General features: G+C 35.1%; 1 non-coding gene across 1 annotated transcript; it reads left to right on the top strand.

The window, feature by feature from the left end:
• Nucleotides 1–14,267: 14,267 nt before the first annotated feature.
• On the top strand, nucleotides 14,268–14,371 carry LOC124087483 (U6 spliceosomal RNA). The gene has a single exon (XR_006850075.1). It is a non-coding gene; the product is annotated as a U6 spliceosomal RNA (small nuclear RNA).
• Nucleotides 14,372–15,433: the final 1,062 nt, after the last annotated feature.

Genomic DNA, 15,433 nt, shown 5'->3' with positions numbered 1-15,433 from the left:
ACATGAACTTTCCAATAAATAATGTAGTTGTCCCAAAATGCAAAGAGCTTATCTTATCTTAGGTTTAGACAGTTCTTCATCAGTGTGCAAAAAAAAAAAAAATCTTTATAAATAGCTGAACTGAATAACCTAAAGGTCCCTTGCCACACTGAAATCCTCTGACAAATATCAGGAAAGACATGATTTGGAAAATAAAATTGTTTCACTGTTAGGGAAACACAAAATAATGAGTCTCCAGGTACTCAATAACTTTCCAAAACAGGATGTGCAAAAGTGTATAATATTACAAGGGGAAAAATTGACAGATTCTAGTTTAGCATCTACTGAGAAAACTGGAACCATGTTTTACAATGATTTTTGCCTTATATTAATGCACTAAGAAAAGTCTAGAAGTTAGGTATTTAAGGTACATAAAAATATAAGAGAAAAGCTTTAAATAAAGTAGCATTAAATTTACACTTTTATTTACTGGCTGAAATAAAAATTGAAAAAGATCTCAAAAAATTTGTTTGGCAAAGTGCTCTAGTTCTCTTTCTCCTGATAGCACTGCCAACAATGCCCTCTAGTGGTAAACTAAGTAGGCACAGAGGAATGGGAAAAAATGAAACAAATGACCCTGTTAAACTCATTGCTAAGGTTTTCATGAAAATGTGAACTTTTACACTTCCACTTGGTAACTGAATGTTATATTTGGCAAGAAATGAATCTTTATAAAGTATCACAGCAGATATCTTAATATATAAGCATTTCAAAGCCAATTTTCCTCTTGTGGTTTTCCTGAACATATGCCAAATAACACATGGAAACAGTCTCACCAGGGCATTTCTGGGTCACAACTTCCACTGGGTACCTTTAAAAAAATACAGTCTGCTTTTATGGAGGATGAAATCATTTTCCCCTAAATTTCTTCTTTTAAACTCAATTACTTTCAAGAATTATAGCTTCAGACAACAATGAATGACCACTTTCAAGATCTTATCTGGATTCTGAACTCATCAACCAGATGAAGTTCCTTTCCTTGAGAATTCTTCCAACACAGCTCTCGGTGACTGGGGAAAGCCAGTCAAATGATAGTTATGGTTATGGGAGTGAAATTTCTCTAACCCTGGCTCATCAAAGAGCTTCCCAGAGGTCTAAAGCTGTAAGTGAGAAAGAACCTAGCTTACTCTCCTTTTAATTCACATCAACCAACTGTGGGCTATAGTCTCTGGCTTAAGACATCTTTGTCTCTACAAATTATTCTTCTTTCTCTCCCCATCTTCTTTTATACTTTCTAACCATCCTGTATTCCCTTTAGTAATTAAATGTGTGTGTGATTTTTTAGTTTCCTTTTGTATGAAAATACTTTCTCTGAAAGACTTTGAGTAAAGATATAAGACAGTATTCTGTGCTTGGAATTCTTCCATTCAAATAGAAAAAAAAAAGAGAAAGAAGGGTGGGGGTGGGACACACCTTCAGATAGCTATGCTATAAGTTGAAAAGAACCATTAATATTAATTCCTTTAGAAAGACTGAAATAATCACATTCTGTGAATGTTAAACACTTCCTGGTATTGCATTGGTAAAAAGGAATCCTCAGTCTAAGTAACGTGTTTGCAAAGAACTCTTGCATTTATCAACCTTAGACAAAGCCTCATGAGGCAACCTGAACTTCAGCACTCTTTTCTCCATTACTATTTCTTTTGGAGGGGGCAGCCGGTGTGGCAGTACAGGAGATTGAACTCAAGCACTGAACCAATTCCCCAGCCCCATTTTGTATTTTATTTAGAGACAGGATCTCACTGAGTTGCTTAGCTTTGAACCTGCAATCCTCCTGCCTCAGCCTAGTGAGCCACTGGGACTACAGGCATGCGCCCCCCACTCCTGGCTTCTCCATTACTATTTCTGGTGTATCACAAATACCTCAACTTTGAAGGTCAGCTTACTAATATAAGTATAAATCCCAGTACTGCCACAAGTTGTGTGTGCTGATTAGTAAGTCATTTACACAAACTAAGAGCAATTGGGTGATAATTTCACCTATACCTTGCACTAGACAAAATTAAAAACCAAAGATGTATAGATCCCATGATAGCAGCATATGGTACTGTGCATCCCAAGGTATGCCCTATGAATTCATCCCTAACTGGCTTGACCATGGAGTTCTTTTTTCTCAGAGCATTTTGAGCAACCAAGGTAAAAACGAATCCATTGTCCTTTCAATCTTCAGGAAATGTTGGAACAGAGTGTTCTATAAAATTTTTCAATTCAAATTGTACCCCTTGAATTTCCTCAGTCACAGTAGCCTCATTTCAAGTGTTTGAGAGCCACAAGTGCCAATGGCTACCTTAAAGAACAGTGCAGAACTGAACATTCCAACAAAGCATTCTATTGGACAGCAATAGCCTAGGGTTTTCCTCATAATAGTCAAACTTCAGTCATTAAGAAACCAGAAAAATAGTACTTAATAATAGAGAAAACTGTTAAGCAACATTTCAGCAAAATGATCAAAGATAATATCCCTAGTAATAGACAAACAGATACCATGTACCCCGTGTTGTACAATCCTGAGAAGACCACAACATCTCATATGTGATATTCCTACCAAAAATACATAACCTGAATCTAATCATTAGGAAACACTAGACACAAATAGAAGAATATTCTAAAAAATTATTATTTTCTAGAAAATAATATACTTTTAAAAAATACTATACTTTTTAAATGTCAAGGTCATGAAAGAGAGAGGTAAAGCTAAGGAACTGCACCATATGAAAAAAGACTAAACAGACATGACAACTACACACAGTATATACCCTTGATTGGATCTTGAGCAGGGAAAAGAATAACTACAAAGAGACTTACTGAAACAATTGGTCAAATGGACTGCAAGTCATATAGTATTCTAAAAATGTCAAGTTTCTTGATTTTGATCATTACTAGTGTGGTTATGTAAGACAAAGTTCTTCATCTTAAAAAATATATACTAAAGTGTTTAAGAGCAAAAGAGCATTCTCTGGGTTCCAATTAAGATGGAGAAAGCATACCCTGTGTTACTCACCTTTTCATCACTATGACTCAAATACCTGACAAGAAAATTAGAGGAGGAAAGATTTATTTTGATCTATGATTTCACAGATTCAGTCCATGGTCTTCTGCCTCCATTGTTTTGGGCCCAAGAAGAAGCAGGTACATCATGTCAGGAGAGTGTGGCAGAGAAAATCACACACAGAAGGCATTGAGAATTGATCTATACGATGGACCATAGTCCAAGTCCCAGACTGGTCACTGAATGTCACACACAGGACATTGTAACCATAATCAACAGAAGGCGGAGTAGCAACTTGTAACCTAAACCTTAACTTGTCAATCTCCTGCCGAATCAACAAACAAAAAAATTTTCCATAGGATTTGTCAAGACCTGGAGTCTCATAACATAACATCCAAAATGACTCACTAAATGAAGATAGATCAATAAATTTATCCCATCAGAACAATAAAGATTTTAAAAGATTTTTTTTAAACTTGAGGCTAAAAGACCTACAGGTCAATATTATAGGTCTCACTTTTGTGTCACTGGGGTTCCAAGGGGAGAAAGGAGAATTATACGGAAAGAAACTTGAAGAAATAAACGGGTAAAAATTCCCTAAGTTTACAAAAGACACACACTTGCATTTTCAAAAGGCTTAGTAACGCCCAAAGAGAATAAATTCAAAGAAATCTACACCCAGATAATACCATAAATGATTGAAGGCCAAAGACAACAAGAAATATCCTGAAAACAGAAAAAAATGATACATGATACAAAAAGGAATGATGGTTCTCAAGATTTCATGTTTCTCATCAGAAAACATGAGTAGAAAGGTAGTGAAACACTTTTAAACTGCTGGAAGAAAATAGCTTTCAACTCAGAATTCTATATCCACTCAAAATATTCTTCAGGAAGGTAGGCAAAATAAAGACATTCTCAGATGAAGAAAAACTGGGAGAAAACACCAGCATCAGAACTGCTCTTAAAAATTACCAAAGTTTTCCAGACAGAAGAGAAATGATAGGAGTAGACATGCTTATGAATAAATCAAAGAAGACCTAGAGACCTAGAAAGACAAACCACATTTATGGGTTGAAAGACTCAGTATAATTAACATGTCATTTCTCCTTAAGCTTGTTTACAGACTTAATGAGATTCCAATTAAATCACAGCAGAATTTTTGTTGATAAAGATAAAATGAATCTAAAAATTTATGGGAATATAAAGGAGATAGAATAGCCAGAACAATTATTTAAAAAGAAAAATAAACTTGGATGATTCACAATACACATTTAAACAAAACTGTAATGTTTAGATACATAAATCAATGGAAAGTAATTTAAAAATCCAAAAACAGATCCACACAAATGTGACTAATTATTTTTAACAAAAGATATAGTAATTCAATGGAGCAAGGGCAGTTTTCTCAGCTAGGAGTTTTGAAATAATTTGATGTTCAGATAAAAAGCATATTAACCAAATTACATGTTATACAAAAATTGACTGAAAATGGTTCATGGGTTCACAGTTAGAATCATAAAACTTTTAGAAGAAAACAAGACAAAACCTTCACAGTTTGCATTTGGCAAAGCATTCTTAAATATAACACCAAAAGCACAATCCATAAAAGAAAAAAATTGATAAATTGGACTTCATCAAAATTAATAGCTTAAGCTAAGATAATATATTTGCAAATCACATATCCAAAAGGGCTTAAATATTGAAAAAGTCTCTTAATAATCAATAAGAAAATGAACAATACAATTTATATATAAGTAAAGGATTTGTGAGGGGAAAGGGGAAAAATAATACAAGGGGGACAAATGAATGACAGTGGAGGGGGTAGAGAGAGAAGAGGGGAGGGGAGGGGAGGGGGGATAGTAGAGGATAGGAAAGGCAGCAGAACACAACAGACACTAGTATGGCAATATGTAAATCAATGGATGTGTAACTGATGTGATTCTGCAATCTGTATATGGGGTAAAAATGGGAGTTCATAACCCACTTGAATCAAAGTGTGAAATATGATATATCAAGAACTATGTAATGTTTTGAACAACCAACAATAAAAAATTTAAAAAAAAGATAATATATAGATGACAAACATGAAAAAATATTGCTTAACATCACTCACTGTTTGGAAAACACAAATTAAAACCACAATGTGTACTACTATACACTTATTAGAAGGGCTGAAATTATTTTGAAAGCTGACAATATCAAATGCTGGCAATGATGCAGAACAACTGGAACTCTCATAATGCCAGTGATTATGTAAAAGGGTAAATCTGCTTTGGGACATAGTTCAGTAGTTTTTTATAAATTTAAGTATATGCTAACCATATGATCCCATAACCCCACCCCTAGTTATTTATACTGGAGAAACACAGTTACGGTCATATAAAAAGTTGTATGTGATACGGTGATTCCTCAGAAAATTTGGAATGAAACCACCACTTGACCCGGCAAACCTACTCCTCAGTTTATACTCAAAGAAATTAAAATCAGCATACTACAGTGACACAGCCACATCAGTGTTTACAGCAGCTCAATTCCCCATAGCCAAGCTATGGAACCAACCTATGTTCCCTTTAACAGATAAATGGATAAAGAAAATGTGAGATACACACACACACACACACACACACACAATGGAATATTATTTGCCATAAAGAAGAATGTAATATAGCATTTGCCAGTAAATGGACAGAACTGGAGACTATCATGCTAAATGAAATAAGCCAGTCCCAAATAAAGCAAAGGCCAAGTGTTCACTCTGATATGTGGATACTAACATACGATAAGGGGAGGGGAGGGGAGAATAAAAGTTCATTGGATTAGACAAAAGGAAATGAAGGGAAGGGAGGGAGGATGGGAATAGGGAAGACAGTAAAATTAATCAGACAGAACTTTTCTTTGTTCATATATGAATACACGACCAGTAACACTCCACATCATGTACAAACACAAGAATGGGATTCTATTAGAATAAGTTATAATAAGTTATATTCCACGTATGTATAACATGTCAAAATACACTCTATTGTCATGTATATCTAAAAAGAACAAATAAAAAATTAAAAAGCTGTATATGAGTGTTTATTGCAACTCTATTCATTGTTGTCAAAAATTGAAATGGCAATTTCAATGTTTATCAAAGAGCTAATAAACAAACTATAATGTCTGTATAACATATTACTACTCAACAGCAAGATAAATCAATAAATAATTTATGCACAGAACATGACTAAATTTCAAATCCCCAATTTTTCAATTTTACCCTAGATACATTTTTAAATTTTAATAACAATAAGGCCTTGAGTAAAAAAGCATGATGTAAAAAGTAAATATTTCAGAAAAACGACTACATATGTATGTAGTAGAAAGGCAAGCACACAGATTGTTATAAAGGATAGACAAAACAAAAAAGCAAATGGAGACAAATGTATACCACTGGTGAATCTCAGCAAAGTACGTAAAGATATTCTTTGTGCAATATTCACAACTTTTCTGTAAGATTAAAATTATATAAAAATAAAAAGTTACCACAAAAGTGTATTTCAAAATACATTTCCAATAAAGTATATTTTTAAGACTATCACCCCCCTCATGCAATGATCTCTCTCTACTACATTTAGGCTTGAAGAGTCCATTACAATAAGCCAGGAGTGACAGTTTTCAACTTGTGCTTACTCTAATTGTTGTTTGTGAGCACCAGCAGCATTGAATTGAGGAGGATTTCCAGGTCAGATCCATGCTCTCGAGAAAGTTCTGTTATTGATTAGTAGTATGTGCCATAGGAGCAGGCTGTGTTTTCAATAGGATGCATGCCCAAAATATCTTGATGCAGTTTATATCATCTTCTGTTTACCACGTTTTTTCCTTCATTCACTGTTTGAAGCTTCAACCCTAACAGAACTTGGATTAATGGATACACATTTTTTAACCCATCAACATCTTAAATAATTCTTATAGTAATTGCTTATAATGTTGCTTTTAGTTAAAATCTTTAATTATATACTAATTATTTATATGCCATGTCTTCTCTCTCACCTTTACATTATTTGATTTTGTCTACACAATTGAAATAGTCTCATCTTTTTCCACATTTTCATCTTAGATATCATGAGCACAGTTTAGATCAGGTTTATGGATTTTCCTGGTATGATCCAGAGTCTATGCTAAGATTGGGAAACTGTTACTGTGAGGATTCAATCCCTACTGTCACAAATTCTGGTTCAGAGGAAAAGACCAGTAAGTAAACAGATTATCATTATATACTGAGAATTCCTACCACAATTCCCTCATCTATGAAACAGACAGAATAATGGAGCACATTCATCAGAGTACTCAGTCACACTTTGAAAAGTGCTAAGGATATGTTTGACACATAGCAATCACGCAATAAACACAGCCATTAATATAATTATACCTGAGTGCCAAGTACATGGTCATGAACTATCATTATTCTAATTCACAAGGAGGGTGAATTTAAATCATTTTTAAGCCACCCAAAGAGTCAGGGAATCTTGAACAAAGTCCAAATTCTGAAGTTTGTTTACCTAGATCTCCCATACGGGAATATGATTTTCCAAATAAAATAAACTGTGTCCTTTTAATTTTATCATCTGTTTCCAATATGCTTTTGAAAATGTTTCCTTAATGAATTTCAGCAGAAGACGATCCCCATTTTCTTCTCAATCATGGGGTTTTTGTAGAGGAGGTCAATGACATAATTCCTGCATGCTATTTTACTAAACCAAGCCCTATAATTCTTGCCAGCACTCACAGCTTGGATGTTTTCTCTTTTCCTTCCAATAGTCATGCATATTTATTGACATTAAATGAAACCTCTTCTTCAACGAAATGAATTATGAATATTATACATCCAAAAATATTAGCTACAATGAAAGGGCAGGCTGGAAAATAAGACCAAAAACTCTCAACACCCTAAGGATTTGAAAAACAAAATGATATTATGTCTTTCTGAATCTCAATGTTAATCTCTCAAAGAGTCCTCCACAAAAGCCTGGAGGATCAGGATAAGAAACAAAAACTAGGATCCATTTCCAAATATGTCCAGAAAAATATGTTCTCCCAAAGCTGCCAGGATACAAGCAAAACAAAGCTTTTTTAAAAAAATCTCATATTTTAGCCTTTTTGATGTATCCCAGAATATTCTTAAAAAGAGAAAGGCTGCTCTTATAAACAGGAGTGTATAAGATTCTTGCTGTGTGGTGGTGCGGAAGTCACAGAATGCCAAGCTCTGAACTGAGCACCACCTTGTAACAGACTGTGTGAGTCACACAAGGAATTTAATCATTTTGGATTTTAATTTCTGGAGCTATAAATGTTAGGGATAATAACATCTATTCTTGCCTATATCAATAAGTTGTTACTGAAAGTAAAACTAGGATTTATGTAGCAATGTGAAAACTGCCTTCTACTTCACAAGCATTATTTTATTTAGTCACTATAAAAACCTGTGGACGGGCCATTCTATTCTTACTATTATTATATTCTGTTGGACAAATGAGGAGGCTGAATTTTTAACAAACCTGCCTAAGATCAGAGAAAGCAGTGAAATGGGATTCAACCCACATTTCCTAACTATGGCTTTGCTTATCAATTCTTTGAATGCAAAGACATCTTCTGAACATCATATTCTCAAGAACAAGCATGATCCAGGCGCCTGGTAGGCACTCAGTGAACCTACAAAGCTTTGGAAGGGAACCTAAGTACCACAGTGGGAGGCCTGGCTTACCCACAGTCCATCCCAAGAGACATGACAAAAGCATGTTGCTTCAATTTAAATTAAAATCGGCAGCAGCTCAGGAGACTAAGGCAAGAGGATTGCAAGTTCAAAGCCAGTATCAGCAATTTAGCAAGGCCCTAAGCAACTCATCGAGACCCTGTCGCTGAATAAAAAATAAAAAGGGCCAGAGATGTCAGTTAGTGGTTAAGCAACCCCATGTTTAATCCCTGGTACCAAAAAAAAATAAAATAAAATCATACTGAAGGAATATTCATCCTCTTCGTCACTTTTGGTCCTATTTTAGAATATATTTGTTCCGTTGTGAAGGATAAAGAGCTACTTATTGGGGTAAAGAAACAAATCTTTCTAATGGAAGAATTCCAAATCACATTTGTGGATTCTCCCCTCCAGAAGGTACAGCTTGACCTTGGGATGGGTGTGATGATTAATTTTACGTGCCAGCTGGGCTACTGGATGTCTAGATGTTTATTCAAATGTTATTTTGGATGTTTCTGTGAGGATGTTTTTGTATGAGATCAACATTTGAATCTGTACGCTGAGTAAAACAGCTTGTTTTCCCTAATGTGGTGGGCCTCATCCAATCAGAGGAGGCTAATAGAACAGCAAACCCACACTTCCCTGAGTAGGAGAAAGCTCATTGTGGAGTAGGAGAGAGCTCTTCCTGCTTGCACTATGACTTTGGTTTTTTCCTACCTTTGGACTCAAACTGAAATGTCCTCTGTACCCCGGTCTTGAGCTGCCAGCCTTCACCATGGTTCCCTGCATCTCCTTTTTGCTCACTACCCTGTAGATCTTGAGAGTTACCAGCCTCCATAAACATGTGAGCCGATTACTTATAATAAATGGTGTGTGTGTCTGTCTGTCTGTCTGTCTGTCTGCTTCTCTGGGCAATCCTGATTAATACAGTGGCCTATACTTAGTGACTAACTTCCAAAGAATAGTATAGGAAAAGAGAAAAATAGTAACTTCATAGTGGAGAAACCTGTTACAAGGTGTGCTCAGTTCAGAGCTTGGCATTCTGTGACTTCCGCACCACCACACAGCAAGAATCTTATACAATCCTGTTAATAAGAGCAGCCTTTCTCTTTTTAAGAATATTCTGGGATACATCAAAAAGGCTAAAATATGAGATAAGTTTAAAAAAACAAGCTTTGTTTTGCATGTATCCTGGCAGCTTTGGGAGAACATATTTTTCTGGACATATTTGGAAATGGATCCTAGTTTTTGTTTCTTATCCTGATCCTCCAGACTTTTGAGGGGATTCTTTGAGAGATTAACATTGAGATTCAGAAAAAAACATAATCCAGGTGATAAAGGTTCATGTCACCAGTGATGTTATATAGATATCAGATGCGTTAATCCTGAAGAATGCACTTTACTTCTGTGGTCTTCTCCCAAACTCAGTCTCAGTCTAATCATGAGAACATCCAACAAAATAATCTGATCATCTGTGGGAGATAATCTACAAAATACGGTCAAGGTCATGAAAATAAGAAAAGCTTGAGACTGTCACAGATCAAAAGAGATGAAAAAGTGGCAAGTAACTATAATGTCTGTAGTGGATCTTGGATTGGGATCCTGAAGCAGAAAAAGGACATTAATAGAAAAACTGGTGGAATCCAGATAAAGTGTGGAATTTCCTTAATACAATGTTGCTTTCTTAGTTTTGACAAAAGTTGCATGGAAACTTGCACATCCATAATGGAGGGATGGGATGAGGGAGATGGAGGAATTCTCTATACTGTGTTGGCAACTTTTATGTAAATCTCAAATTATTTCAAAATAAAAGGTAACTTTAAAAAGGGAATCAAACATGAACTTCAAATTTATTGAATAGTGCATACCTCCATAAAAAGGAATTCATTTCCACCTTCACATGAGACTTGGAATTGGAAAAGAAAAAAGAAACAAAAAATAAAATAAAATAAACAAGCTCTGAAGCTGCTCCTCTGTCTCTGTCTGGGATTCCAGACACTCTTTCTGCTCCTTTCCACATCAAGCTCCACTGTCCTTGCTAAAGACCAACTTCCTTAGTCAAGTTCTTTAGTTACATTGCCCTAGACAGATGTCTGTAAATGGCTCCCTTGTCTCACATTACTTTCAAATCCAGGTTTATATGATCTCTCATTTCTAGTTCCTTCTGCCATCTAACTGTATTTCTGCATCTTTAGTGCAAAGTCTTAAGAAAGCAAATTGACTTCATTGAGCAACACCAACAGACAGTTTCCCATTGATTTTGATGGTCATTCCTGTTTCAATCAAATGGATTCTTTTGGTACAAATATGACTGCATAGTCCACCACAATCCTTGATTTCTGGAGGCTATATATAAAGGAGTAATTCCAAAGAAATGATTACCCCAGCATTTGTCTATGATGTTACTTCTGCTTAATGGCATCTAAAGCATTGTAAACCCAAATTATTTTTAAAGGCTTTGTTGTTTATGATAAGAAATACTGAGGCAGAAGAAAGGGTTAAAATGAATGGGCAGGAAAGTTGGACTCCTTCAAGGTCAGGTTTCTATTCAGCAGGGCTGAGAAACTACAGACACAAGTCAGGCCTCATCAAGGTCAGGGTGATTCCTGTGTAAGCAGAATACACTGATAGTGAAACATCTGCTGTCTTATACTTGGAACCCAAGCAAAGAAAAAGGGGGCACAGCAACCTGTTTGGTCCAAAGAACCCTTGAAAAGCTTGGAAACACTGAGTGCCTTACCCAGGATTGGGTCAGGGGTTTGCTCCTTTAACCCTAGATCCATATAAACTCCTAGAAAATAGCCACTCTTGGGACCCCTTGCCTTTAGGATCTTTGCTCTATTTCTTTCTATTACTCTAATAAGTCCTGCTACTTTGCTCTCAACTTTGTGTCTGTGGATTTCATTCCTCTAATTCATAAGCAAAGAACTCAGTCCCACACTTCATGCTATAATACTTGGAACTGAATGAAGGAGAGAAAAAAAATCTTATCACATATTGTCTTTCTCAGAGGGTTGAAAAAAAATCTCTGGAGAACTTAAAGGGCTTAGAAGAGAAAAATCTGTATTATTTGGGTTATATCTAAGGTAACAGAATTATACAAGGTTTTTCATTAACTTATCAAAAGTAATTAATGTCTCCTGACTCTCAGTTGTTCTTGTTGCTAAGAGAACACATTTTGCAAGGACATAACAAGATATACTGATCTTATAAAGTTCTAAAGATAATAAAATCTTTGAATTTTCTCCCATTTGTGCATATTATTCTTTGTGAGAGAATCAAATCCTCACACCCGCACTGAAATACATTCCATCATAAAAAACCCACTTCTTCATCTAGGCCTTCAGTACTTTGCATTATTACAATTTTCTTCCTTATACTAAGCGGCAATCTCTTCTCCTGATATAGACACTCACTGGTGCTAGTTTTGTCCTCCAGATTTAAACAGAGAATATCTATATGACCATCCTGTAGCCTCCCAGATACCTATGTGCATAAGGAATTATATTGCAACATTATTTGAAAAAAGAAACAAGAGCCTAGATACTCACCAACTAAGATATTGTTGTTCCATCTATAAAAGGCTGTTTGTATTAATGAGTTCTAGGACTCAACAAATACATCTTCTCTCACACTTACCATACTCCTTTGCAGTTAGATTGGGACCTGGTGATTAGTTTAGGCCAAGGCATAGTGAGAAAAATAACCATTGTTAATTCTGGATCAAGATAGTTAAAAACTAATCAGCCTCTTCCATCATTTTCCTTTCCCTTCATCAATGACCATCAGGTCATGTGTCAAAATAAAGCATTCACAAAATCCCTCAGTCACCACAAGAGGGAGATCTATGAGTAATTTTTTTTTTGTTTGTTTATTTTTCTAGGATGGTAATGATGGAGCTGGAGATATGCCAACACACTTGAAATCTACTTAAGAGATAGAAATTGGAAGGACTGAGTAATTGAATGGATTGTGTGCTTAGAGGGAAACCCATAGCTTTAAATTTATAAAACATAAAAAAATCCAAGATAAAGTTTTTGCCTCCCATCTAATAAAAAGAACAATGAAAACCACACACACACAAAAGGAAAGATATACTAAAGACAAAAAAACAAAATGGAAAAATCAATGAAATAACAACAAATTAGGAAAAAATGCCTATTTGAAAAATAATAATAAAATTTATGAAACTCCTGCTAGGTTCTTGAAAGAAGAAAGAGAGAACACATACAGTAGTATCAGAAAGAAAACCAGGAATATCACCACAGCCTACATACATTAAAAAGATAATAAGAGAGAATTTCACAAAACATTGAGCAATAAAGAACTTAGATAATATAGACAAATTCCTTGAAAAACTTGTACTACTAAAACTAGTATAAGAAGAAACAGAAAAATCTGAATAGGCATAACTCTATTCGAGAAATTAATTATAATTAAAAATCTTTCCACAGAGAAAATGCCAAGCCCTGGGGGCTTCACTAGTGAGGTAATAGTACCCATCCTATCTAAGGTCATTCAGAACATATAGGAGGGAACAGTTCTCAACTCATCTTTTAAGGCAAGTATTACCCTGAAACCAAAACCAAAAGTATTGGTTTTGAACATAAATGTAAAATTCTTTCATAAAGAAATAGCAATCTGAATTCAACAATAGGTCTGGAAAAAGACATTGACATGTGCTGTCAACTCTCCTACTTGAACTTGTGCTGGAGATCCTGACCTAATAACCTGAAAAGCAAAAGAAACAAAACCACACAAAAAGAAGAGTAAAGAAACTGTCTTTTAATAAATAACATGATTGCCTATATGGAAAATCTAAATAAGTTTGCCAAAAAAAATTAAGTAAGTTTAGTGATATCACAAAATGTATGTGTCAATTGCTATGTACAAGTAATAACAAATGTGGAACTTGAAATTTAAAAATAATATTTATAATAGCATTAAATATGTGAAATACTTAAGAATTTATCTCACAAAGATTGTGAAAGACTCATGCAAAGACTACAAAATGATATTCAGAAAAATTAAAGCAAATCTAAATAAATGTAGAAATATGTCATGTTCACAGTTTGGAAAACATGATACTGTTGGCAAATCTCCCCAAATTGATCTGCAGATTCAGTATAATTCTAATCCAAATTTTAACTGATTTGTATAGAAATTCAGAGAAACTTAGAAAGGTGAATACTGTTTGGGAAAACAAAACAAAATTGTAATTTAATGTTATATGATATCAGGACATACTACAAAACTAGAGTACTGAAGATGCTGTAGTATTGGCATAAGAATAGACATACAGATCAAAGGAAGAGTGTGAAGTCCAAAAATCAACCTACTCATATATAAACCAGTTAATTTTGACAAAGTTCCCAAGATGACTCTATGCAGAAAAGATATTTTTTCCACATGGCATTGGAACAATTGGATGTGGATACATGGAAAATATACCACCCTCAACCTTTACTCTACAGGACCTGTAAAAAAAAAAAATAACTTCAAATGGTGCTCACTTCCTCAGCACATATACTAAAATTGGAACGATACAGAGATTAGCATAGCCCCTGTGCAAGGATGACACACAAATTCATGAAACGTTCCATATTTCTGCCATGAGGGAAGAAAATATTAGAAGATGGAAAAATCTCCCATGCTCTTGGATGGGCAAAATTAATATTGTCAAAATGGCCATACTACCCAAAGTGCTAAACAGATTCAGTGTGATTCCAATTAAACTCCGGACGTCATTCCTCGTAGAAATAGAAAAATCAACCATGAAATTTATTTGGAAAAATAAGAGACCCAGAATAGCCAAAGCAATCCTTAACAATAAGAGTGAAGCAGGAGGTATCACAATACCAGACCTTAAACCATATTACCAAGCTATAGTAACAAAAATGGCATGGTAATGGCACAAAAATAGACATGTACACCAATGGTACAGAATAGAAGACACAGAGACAAACCCACATAAATACAGTTATCTCATACTGATACTGACAGTTAACAGTTATATTGATGAGTCCTACTTCCCCAAATGCTGAAGTATAACACCAGAGAAGCACGCCAAGGCAAGTGTAGAGTAGAAAGTGAGAAGCTTTATTTAAAGGATAGTTGAACGGACTCCTTCCAGAGGAAGAAGAGGACCCAAAAGGTGGAATCTGTGGGATGATGAAGTCCCATCTCTTTTATACATCTAAAGTTTTCTTTATTCTTCTACATTATTCCTCCTTATCTTGTTCATTTCCCTTCATCCCATATATGTGACTAAGAGATTCCCATGGGAAAGCCAAAGGTGGTAAACAGGTGGGCTGAAGGGGCTGGGGAGGTGTGATCCGGGCAGAAAGGGGGGCCCGGGATGAATTAATTAGCAGTTCCCTGTCTGCTCAATATGCCAGGCTTTTGGGGACATTAACTTTTCAATCTCCCACAGTGGAGTCTTCAACCTTTTGGACCCAAACCAGTTTGGTCTGTTTTTCTCAACTTGGCTCCATTTATCTATCTACACTGAATACCTATTTTTAATTCTGGCTTCAATATTAGACAAAGGAGCCAAAAACATATATTGGAAAAAAGATAGCCTCTTCAACAAATGGTGCTGGGAAAACCAGAAATCCATATGCAGCAAAATGAAATTAAACCCCTATCTCTCACCATGCACAAAACTCAAC

Source organism: Marmota monax, unplaced genomic scaffold, assembly GCF_021218885.2.
Source record: "Marmota monax isolate L192 unplaced genomic scaffold, Marmota_monax_Labrador192_F-V1.1 WCK01_AAM20220418_F8-fsc00012, whole genome shotgun sequence".
Taxonomy (NCBI): domain Eukaryota; kingdom Metazoa; phylum Chordata; class Mammalia; order Rodentia; family Sciuridae; genus Marmota; species Marmota monax.
Note: the sequence above shows the minus strand (reverse complement) of the source record. Positions and strands in the feature narration are given on the sequence as shown.